The sequence below is a fragment of the Oratosquilla oratoria genome, chromosome 39 (genome assembly GCF_046742065.1).
Source record: "Oratosquilla oratoria isolate Oo_2021 chromosome 39, ASM4674206v1, whole genome shotgun sequence".
Lineage (NCBI taxonomy): Eukaryota > Metazoa > Arthropoda > Malacostraca > Stomatopoda > Squillidae > Oratosquilla > Oratosquilla oratoria.
This window is the reverse complement of record NC_134815.1, coordinates 27,281,051-27,289,877: the sequence shown is the minus strand read 5'-3', so window position 1 is coordinate 27,289,877 and position 8,827 is coordinate 27,281,051.

Below are 8,827 nucleotides of genomic sequence, written 5' to 3'. Positions count from 1 at the left end.
AATCAATTTGTACTGAAGATGCCTAAAGTACAATCAAGAAGCTAATATTGTCTTTACATTCATTCCAAATGTAATTTGGACACAAAAAAAAACTCAACGATATTCAACGTTCAAGTATTAGAAAAGTTGAACATATCAGCAAGAAACTCGTGAATGCAGAAGCTGCTACAAAGTTTAATCATATATGTATATATATATATATATATATATATATATATATATATATATATATATATATATATATAATCTCACGGTTAGCTGTGAGCCGCTTGGTTAAGAATTATCACCCTCCTGACCCCGCTTCCAGCCCGCTTCCCTCCTGACCTCACACCTCCACCCACACATCCCCTTACCTCTGACTCCGCCCTGCGTGACGGATTGTCCTGTTTTAGCTCTGCGTGTTCCCCTTCTACTCACATCTCAATTGTACTTATGTCTCTGCAAATTCTTGTAATCTGTACTTTCCTGAAGAGGGCTATAGCTATTAGCCAAAATATAGAAGTTACACTTTCTTCTAAAGTTTCCTTTTATTCTGACTGTGGGTTCTTCGTGATTATTATTTACAAATGTGCTACAACATTTTGTCTGACATATATATATATATATATATATATATATATATATATATATATGTACATATATATATATATATATATGATATATATGTATATATATATGTATACATATACTTTACACAGACATATACACACTTCATATTTCTGTTAAAAATGCACATTGTCTCAGCATTTTTCTATTATAAGTGTTTTCTTAAAGATTTCAACTTTTGCGAGGTAAATTTTTATTCTTTACAATTCTGAAAAATACCGAATAAAAATTCTGGGTAATGACATTTCCTGAACTCATTATTAACCACAAACTTTTTCCCTTTTCTCACCATAGGGACACGCATGCGCACGCACACACGCGCACACACGCATACACAACACCCACACACGCACGCACGCTCACACACACACACACACACACGCACACACATACACGCACACACGAATTTGAAGCTAGGTATGATAAATTGAAGAGTAAACGGGATCCCATAAGGGTCTCTCCTTTCCTGTATATTACAATTAGGCACAACTAGGTAAATGCATACACATGTACACATACAAACACACACTCCGATGTCTTCTCAGTTTTTCGTAAATAATTGTTTTAATCATATCTTCATTACGTAAAAATGTTGCATTTTAACTTAAGAATAAACCTTACATCAACTAAAGAAGTAAAAAACGAAACATGGATTAAATATTTTAATGAAGAATAAACTAATAAATAGAATGGATATCAATAAATGTGTAAACACAGACCAATAAAAAGCAATTAAAACAATACAAAATAAAAAAAATACTCACATCGAATTCCTAGATTTTAAAGGCCTGCCTAGAAAAATCTCCCGTCAAGTTAAGATAAACGAGATGGCGGATAATTTGGCGTTTTTCTGGACAGTTGACGTATGTGTGTATGGGAGACTTGGAGCTCGTCCTCATGGCCAAATTACGCAAAAGAGACTTTTATTTATTTTCACGATTTCCTGTGTCGTCTACGTTATGCTAATGAAGGCGGCTGGGAAGGGGAAGGAGGAAGGGGAAATGGGAGGGGGGGGCAAGGCGGGAGGGAAGGGGAATGCGGCAGGGAAGGGGGAAGGGGGCTGGAGGGAAGGAGTGGAAGGGAAGGGGAATGGGGAAAGGGTGGAAGGGAAGGGGTATGGGGAAGGGGTGGAAGGGAAGGGAGGGAATGGAGAAAGGGTAGAGGTTGAATGGAGTGGGGAAGGGGAGAGGGATGGGAGGGAATGGAGAAGGGGCAGAGGTGGCATGGAGTGGAGACGGGGGGGGGCGGGAGGGAATGGGAAAGGGAAGGGGTGGGAGGGAGTGGAAAAAGGAGAGGGGTGGGAGGGAGTGGGAAAGGGAGAGGGGTTGGAGGGAGTGGGAAAGGGAGAGGGGTGGGAGGGAGTGGGAAGGGAGAGGGGTGGGAGGGAGTGTGAAAGGGAGAGGGGTGGGAGGGAGTGGGAAAGGGAGAGGGGTGGAAGGGAGTGGGGAAGGGAGAGGGGTGGGAGGGAGTGGGAAAGGGAGAGGGTGGGAGGGAGTGGGAAAAGGAGAGGGGTGGGAGTGAGTGGGAAAGGGAGAGGGGTGGGAGGGAGAGGGGTGGGAGGGAGCGGGAAAAGGAGAGGGGTGGGAGGGAGAGGGAGAGGGGTGGGAGGGAGTGGGAAAGGCAGAGGGGTGGGAGGGAGTGGGAAAGGGAGAGGGGTGGGAGGGAATGAAGAGGGGCAGAGCTAAGAGGAAGCAGAGAAGAGGCAAAGGTAGGATGGAATGAAGAAGGGAGAAGTGGGAGGAAATGGGGATGGGGCAGTGGGGAGGGTGTGGGGCAGAGGGGGAGTGTGGGAGGAAAGGAGGGGAGAAGAGAGGAAAAGAGTTGCATAAAGGGGAGCGATGGGAGGGAGAAGAGAGAGGAAAAGAGAGGAAAAGAGAGGATAAGTGAGGAAGACGAGGAAGAGGTGAGGAGGTTGGAAAAGGAATATGGGGAAGGGGGAAGGGGGGAAGGGGGAAGGGGGAAGGTGGAATGGGGAAGGGGTATGAGGGAGGTTGAAGGAAGGTTGGTCGGAAGGGATTAGGGGACGAGGGAGGTTGTTAACAAAAACAAGGGGGAAGGGGAGGGGAGCAGAGGCTGGGAAGGTAAAAAAAAAATAATAATAATAAAAAAAAGTAATAATAATAATAATAAATCTCAAGTTAAAAGTGTATCTTCGGATAAGCAAGATAATAACGATGACGATAATAATATGAAAATACCAAGATATAATAATAATATTATTAATATTACTAATAATGACCTTATTAATAGATATAATAATACTAATAACAACAACAATAACAATAATAATAATACTAAAAACAATGAATAAACGAATATATATATTACATATTCCTTTAACAACAAAACCAAAGCATAATCTACTTCCTTGATACTTCCACCATTTATCGTGGGTTATCTTGCAACCACTCATTTCTCTTCGTATTTTTCGGTTTTTCTTCTTCTTGTCCGCGGACTGATGGGTCCTCAGATAAGGGCTGAGCCCCTCGGGAGCAGACGGAGCAACAAATGACGCCATTCGAGTCTGTTAACGATAAGAATCGCCAGAAAGAGAAGCCGAAAATAATATTTTTGTGGAAGAAAAAAGAAAATGGCCGCGCTGCGTTGGATAGATTTTTTTTTTTTTTTTTTTTTTTTTTTTTTTTAATACCATTACGGTGATGATACCTATTTTCTTTGTACACACGAAGACAAACGGAGGCATATAGTGCTAAAAAGTCCTGCACTAAGGCTGAAATAGTGTTGCAACTCTTCAAATATTTAGCCATGATGGATGTTGTGTGTGAGAAAGAGCGTGTGTGTGTGTGTGTGTGTGTGTGTGTGTGTGTGTGTGTGTGTGTGTGTGTGTGTGTGTGTGTGTGTGTGTGTGTGTGTGTGTGTGTGTATGTGTGTGTGTGTGTGTGCGCACGCGCGAGAGAGTGTATTTGTGCGTGGAGTGTGTGCGCGGAGTGTCCGCCTGAGAGTGCGGGTGAGTGTAGATGCGTGTGTGTGTGTGTGTGTGTGTGTGTGTGTGTGTGTGTGTGTGTGTGTGTGTGTGCGCGCGCATGTGTGTGTCTGTATGTGTCTGCATGTGTGTGTGTGTGTGTGTGTGTGTGTGTGTGTGTGTGTGTGTGTGTACAGTATGTGTGTGTGTGTGTGTGTGTGTGTGTGTGTGTGTGTGTGTGTGTGTGTGTGTGTGTGTGTGTGTGTGTGTGTGTGTGTGTGTGTGTGTGTGTGTGTGTGTGTGTGTGTGTGTGTGGACGCGCGCGCGACGCACGAGATAAATATTGGCTCTCCCTGTGGGAGCGGTGAAAGGGGGGAGCTCGAAGTGCATTTGTCTGTCGCTTATTTGCTTCGCGAAAGATTGACGCGTTCGCCTCCCAACGGGGAAGCCATGTGCATGTGGAAGCGAGCAAAAGGGCTGAGTGGAGGGTGAGTGAAGGGTGTATGGAGAGTGAGTGGAGGGTGTGTGGAGGGTGTGTGGAGGGCGAGTAGGGGGTGAGTGGACGGTGAGTGAAGGGTGAGTGGGGGTAAGTAGGGGTGAGTGGAGACCAAGTAGAGGGTGAGTAAGGGGTGAGGGGGGTGAATGGAGACTAAGTGGAGGGTGAGAAAGGGGTGAGTGGAGACAGAGTGGAGGGTGTGCGAAGGGTGAGTGAAGGGTGAACGAGGGTGAGTAGAGGGTGAGTGAAGGGCGAGTGGATAGTGAGTGGAGGGCGTGTGGAGGGTGAGTAAACACAGACATACTCCTTCCTTCACGCAGAGATCGTGTCACAGAGCATTGGAGGATTAGGCTGAGCATGGTCCTTGAATTGAAGTTGAACATTAATTGATTCACAAGAATAACCACCAGGATATAAGAACCACCACCAGAACCAATATAGAAACCACCACTAGAATCATTATCGGAAATACTAATTAGATCAACAACCAGAAACACAAATGGGACTACTACTACAATTAATACTAGAACTTCCACCTGCAGACTTATCACCATCAATCAATATATAATTAATTAATCAACCATCACTACCAGAACAATTACTACTACCAGAACGACACCTACAACCATATGTATGTATATATATATATATATATATATATAAAATATATATGCATATATATATATATATATATATATATGTATATATATACATATAAATTATATATGCATATATATATATATATACATATAAATTATATATGCATATATATATACATATATATATATATATTAGTATAAATAGGCAGTAAGTTTTCTTGTAGACATGTTCGATTGAAGACCAGAGCTAATTCTATACCCACTATCTTCTTAGTGCTTTTCTCAATTTTCCGAATAGTTTATTTGGTATCTTCAAGGAAGGGCAAACACAAGGCTTCCAAGATCCATGGTGTTATTATAACGAAAAACATAACATTATTTTAAATTTGTGTAATGTTTTTCGTTACAATAACACCATGGATCTCGGAAGCCTTGTGTTCGACCTCCCTTCAAGATACAAACTATTCGAAAAATTGAGAAAATCGCTACGAAGATAGTGGATATAGAATTAACTCTTCAATCGAATATATATATATATATATATATATATATACATATGTATATATATATATATATATATATATATATATATATATATATATATATATATATTATATACTTATAGTGGTGGTGGTGGTTCTGGTAGTGATAGTTGATTAATTATATATTGATGGTGATGAGTCTGCAGGTGGAGGTTCTAATGTTGCAGTTGCAGTCTCATGAGGAGTTCCACGAGGGGCTAAGATGAGAGGGGGAAAGGGTGGTGGATAGGAGTAGGTAATTACTTATGAATTGGTTACCTCCCTTACAAGAGAAAAAAACTCTTGATATATATATATATATATATATATATATATATATATATATATATATATATATATATATATATATATATGCAAGGTTGACCACGAAGAAAAACTATTAAAGCAGAGTGCTTTCTTCGTGGTCAACCTTGCATTTTCAAGAACACACGCTTCCAGTGTTTTTCTTGCACATATATATATATATATATATATATATATATATATATATATATATAAACATATATATAAATATATATATATATATATGTATATATGTATATATATATGTGTGTGTGTGTGTGTGTGTGTGTGTGTGTGTGTGTGTGTGTGTGTGTGTGTGTGTGTGTGTGTGTGTCTGTGTGTGTGTTTGTGTGTGTGCGCGCGCGCGCGCGTGTGTGTGAATAAACGACCTCCATCCTTGTGGAACTGTGTGGGGAAAGCAGTCAAGCTCTGTCTTTCACAGACAGTTCACTGACTCCGCTCCCGTCAATGACTGTGGTCGACAACCTTTTAATATGTTTTTAAAACTATACTTACTACAATTTCCAATTCATCCGACATCCTACTACAGTGTGCTAAAAGTCGAGGTTCTGTATGTGTGTTGATTTAGGTAGTGGGGACCTGGTACCTCTCAGACATAGGAGATCTGACCTTCACACAGTGAAAATACGAGTCTACATTTCATCCACGCTGCAACACTGCTCTTTGGGCTTATCCCACTAGGGGTCGTGAATGTTACGGGAGTGAATGGAACCACCACTACCATCACCACCACTGTCAGAGCCACCACCAAAACCACCAGAAACATCAACACTACCACAACTGGTCACTTTACCCCCAGAAACGTTCCCAAAATCTCATCCAATACAACCAACACCACCACAATTAGGCAATTTACTACCAGAAATATTCCCAAAAGCACCACAACCACCACCACCACCACAAGCATCCTCTGAGCCTCCACCTCTACCAGATCCACCATTATCTGCCCGGCCCTCCTTCATTTAAATTCGTCTATCTGACTCGCGACTTTTCCCCAGATGGTAATGCCACGAAAGCACTTTGTTGAGCAGAAGAAAAAATGATAAATGAAGACAAATAGTCCAATTACTCAGCTTCGTGGGGGCCGTCTCCTCCCCCCCCCTTCCACTTCTCCCCCCCCTTCCCTCTCTCCCCTCACCTCCCCCAAGTACCTAAGAGACCGATTTTGGTGTCATGTAATGCGTCTCGTCTTGTCTCTTCTCGTCTCAACAAGAGACTCTTCGTCCGAGTTTGCCAATATGGTGTTTTCAGCGCTTCCGTGGTTGTCAATATGGTGTCTTTAGTTCCTCCAGGTTTGTCAATGCTATAGAGGGCCTCTGGAATTGCCAGTTAGTTGATTTATAAAATACGAGTTTGTCAATAATCTGCCTCACATCCTCCAGGTTTGTCAATAACGGATCATATAGTACCTCCTGGTTTGTCAATATGATGTCCCATAGCTTCTCGGTTTGTCCACAAGATGCTTCATAATCTCTAAGGTAAGCTCCTATACACTGCCTCCTGCCTTGTCATCATGCTAATACCTCTTCATAGTCCTAGACTTGGAGAGGAAGTGACTCTAGTGCATGTTATTAAGGTGTCAAAGAAAGCTTCTGGTGTCGTCGGTACGGTGCCAAGCAGAAGACCCGGACTTTCTCGAGGTCTCCCTAAACTTGCATTCCTCACGTGTCAGAGGGACACCACGTCTGGTGGTAAAGTGCCACAGTGCCTCCAGCTTCGTCAAGAAGGTGTCTCACAGTGACTACAATCTTGAAGAAACAAGAAAAAAAAATCAAGAGAAACCTCATCTTACAAGCCCTTCCAGGAAGAAATCTTTGGTAAATTAAAAGCACATTTTCCACGTTTGGATGATAAATGAAGGAAAGAATGTAAGATTCCTCGAAAAGTGAAGCAGTAATGAAACTCCAAGAAGACTTATCATTACAAAAGATATCATGATTTTATTAATATTGAACGAAGACTAAATCAACAAGAACGGTACACGTGAAGGTTTGTGTGTGTGTGTGTGTGTGTGTGTGTGTGTGTGTGTGTGTGTGTGTGTGTGTGTGTGTGTACGAGAGAGAGAGGGGGAGAAGGAGAGGGAGAGGGGGAGAGGGAGAGGGGGAGAGGGAGAAAAGAGAGAGAGAGAGAGAGAGAGAGAGAGAGAGAGAGAGAGAGAGAGAGAGAGAGAGAGAGAGGGAGAGGGAGGGAGGGAGAGAGGAGAGGGAGGGAGAGAGAGAGGGAGGGAGAGAGAGGGAGGGAGAGAGAGAGGGAAGGAGAGAGAGAGGGAGAAAAAGAGGGAGAGAGAGGAAAAGAGAGAGGGAAAGAGAGAGGAGGGAGAGAGAGGGGAGGGAGAGAGAGGGGAGGGAGAGAGAGGGGAGGGAGAGAGAGGGGAGGGAGAGAGAGGGGAGGGAGAGAGAGGGGAGGGAGAGAGAGGGGAGGGAGAGAGAGGGGAGGGAGAGAGAGGGGAGGGAGAGAGTGAGAGATGGGGAAAAGGATTAAGATATAGAGAGAGAATGAGGAAAGAGGAGGAGGAGGAGGAGGAAGAGAGAGGGAGAGAGAGAGAGAGAGAGAGAGAGAGAGAGAGAGAGAGAGAGAGAGAGAGAGGGAGGGAGAAGGATTGGGATAGAGATAGAGAGAGAATGGGGAAAGAGGAAGAGGAGGAGGAGGGGGAGAGGGAGGGGAGGGAGAGAGGGAGAGATGGGGAGAAGGATTGGGATAGAGATAGAGAGAGAATGAGGGAAAGAGGAGGAGGAAGAGAGAGAGGGAGGGAGAGAGAGAGAGAGAGAGAGAGAGAGAGAGAGAGAGAGAGAGAGAGAGAGAGAGAGAGAGAGAGAGAGAGAGAGAGAGAGAGAGAGAGAGAGAGAGAGAGAGAGAGAGGGAAGAGAAAGACAGAAGGGGAAAGGGAGGGAAGAGAGAGGGGAGAGAGATGAAAAGAGACGGGGAGAGATGGGAAAGGAGAGAGAGATGGGAGAGGAGAGAGATAGAGAGAGGAAGAGGCCCAGACAGCAGAGAAAGAGGGAGAGATGGAGAGGGAAGGAAATGTAAGGGAAGGGAAAAGAGAGAGAAGAGAGAAGGGGAGAGGGAGAAGAGAGGAGAAAGAGAAGAGATGGGGAGAGAGAGAAGAAAGAGAGAGAAGGGGAAAGATGGGCGGAGGGAGAAAGGAGGAGAGAGGGAGAGGAAGAGAGTGGGGGTAGGGAGAGAGAGGGGAGAGAGGAGAGAGAGAGGGGAGAGAGGGGGAGAGAGAGGGGGAGAAAGAGGGAGAGAGTGGGAGAGAGAGGGGAAGAGAGAGGGGAGAGAGAGGGAAGAGAGGGGGAGAGAGGGAAGAGAAAGAGAGAGATAGGGGGAGACAGGAGAGAGAGACAAAGAAAAAGAAAAA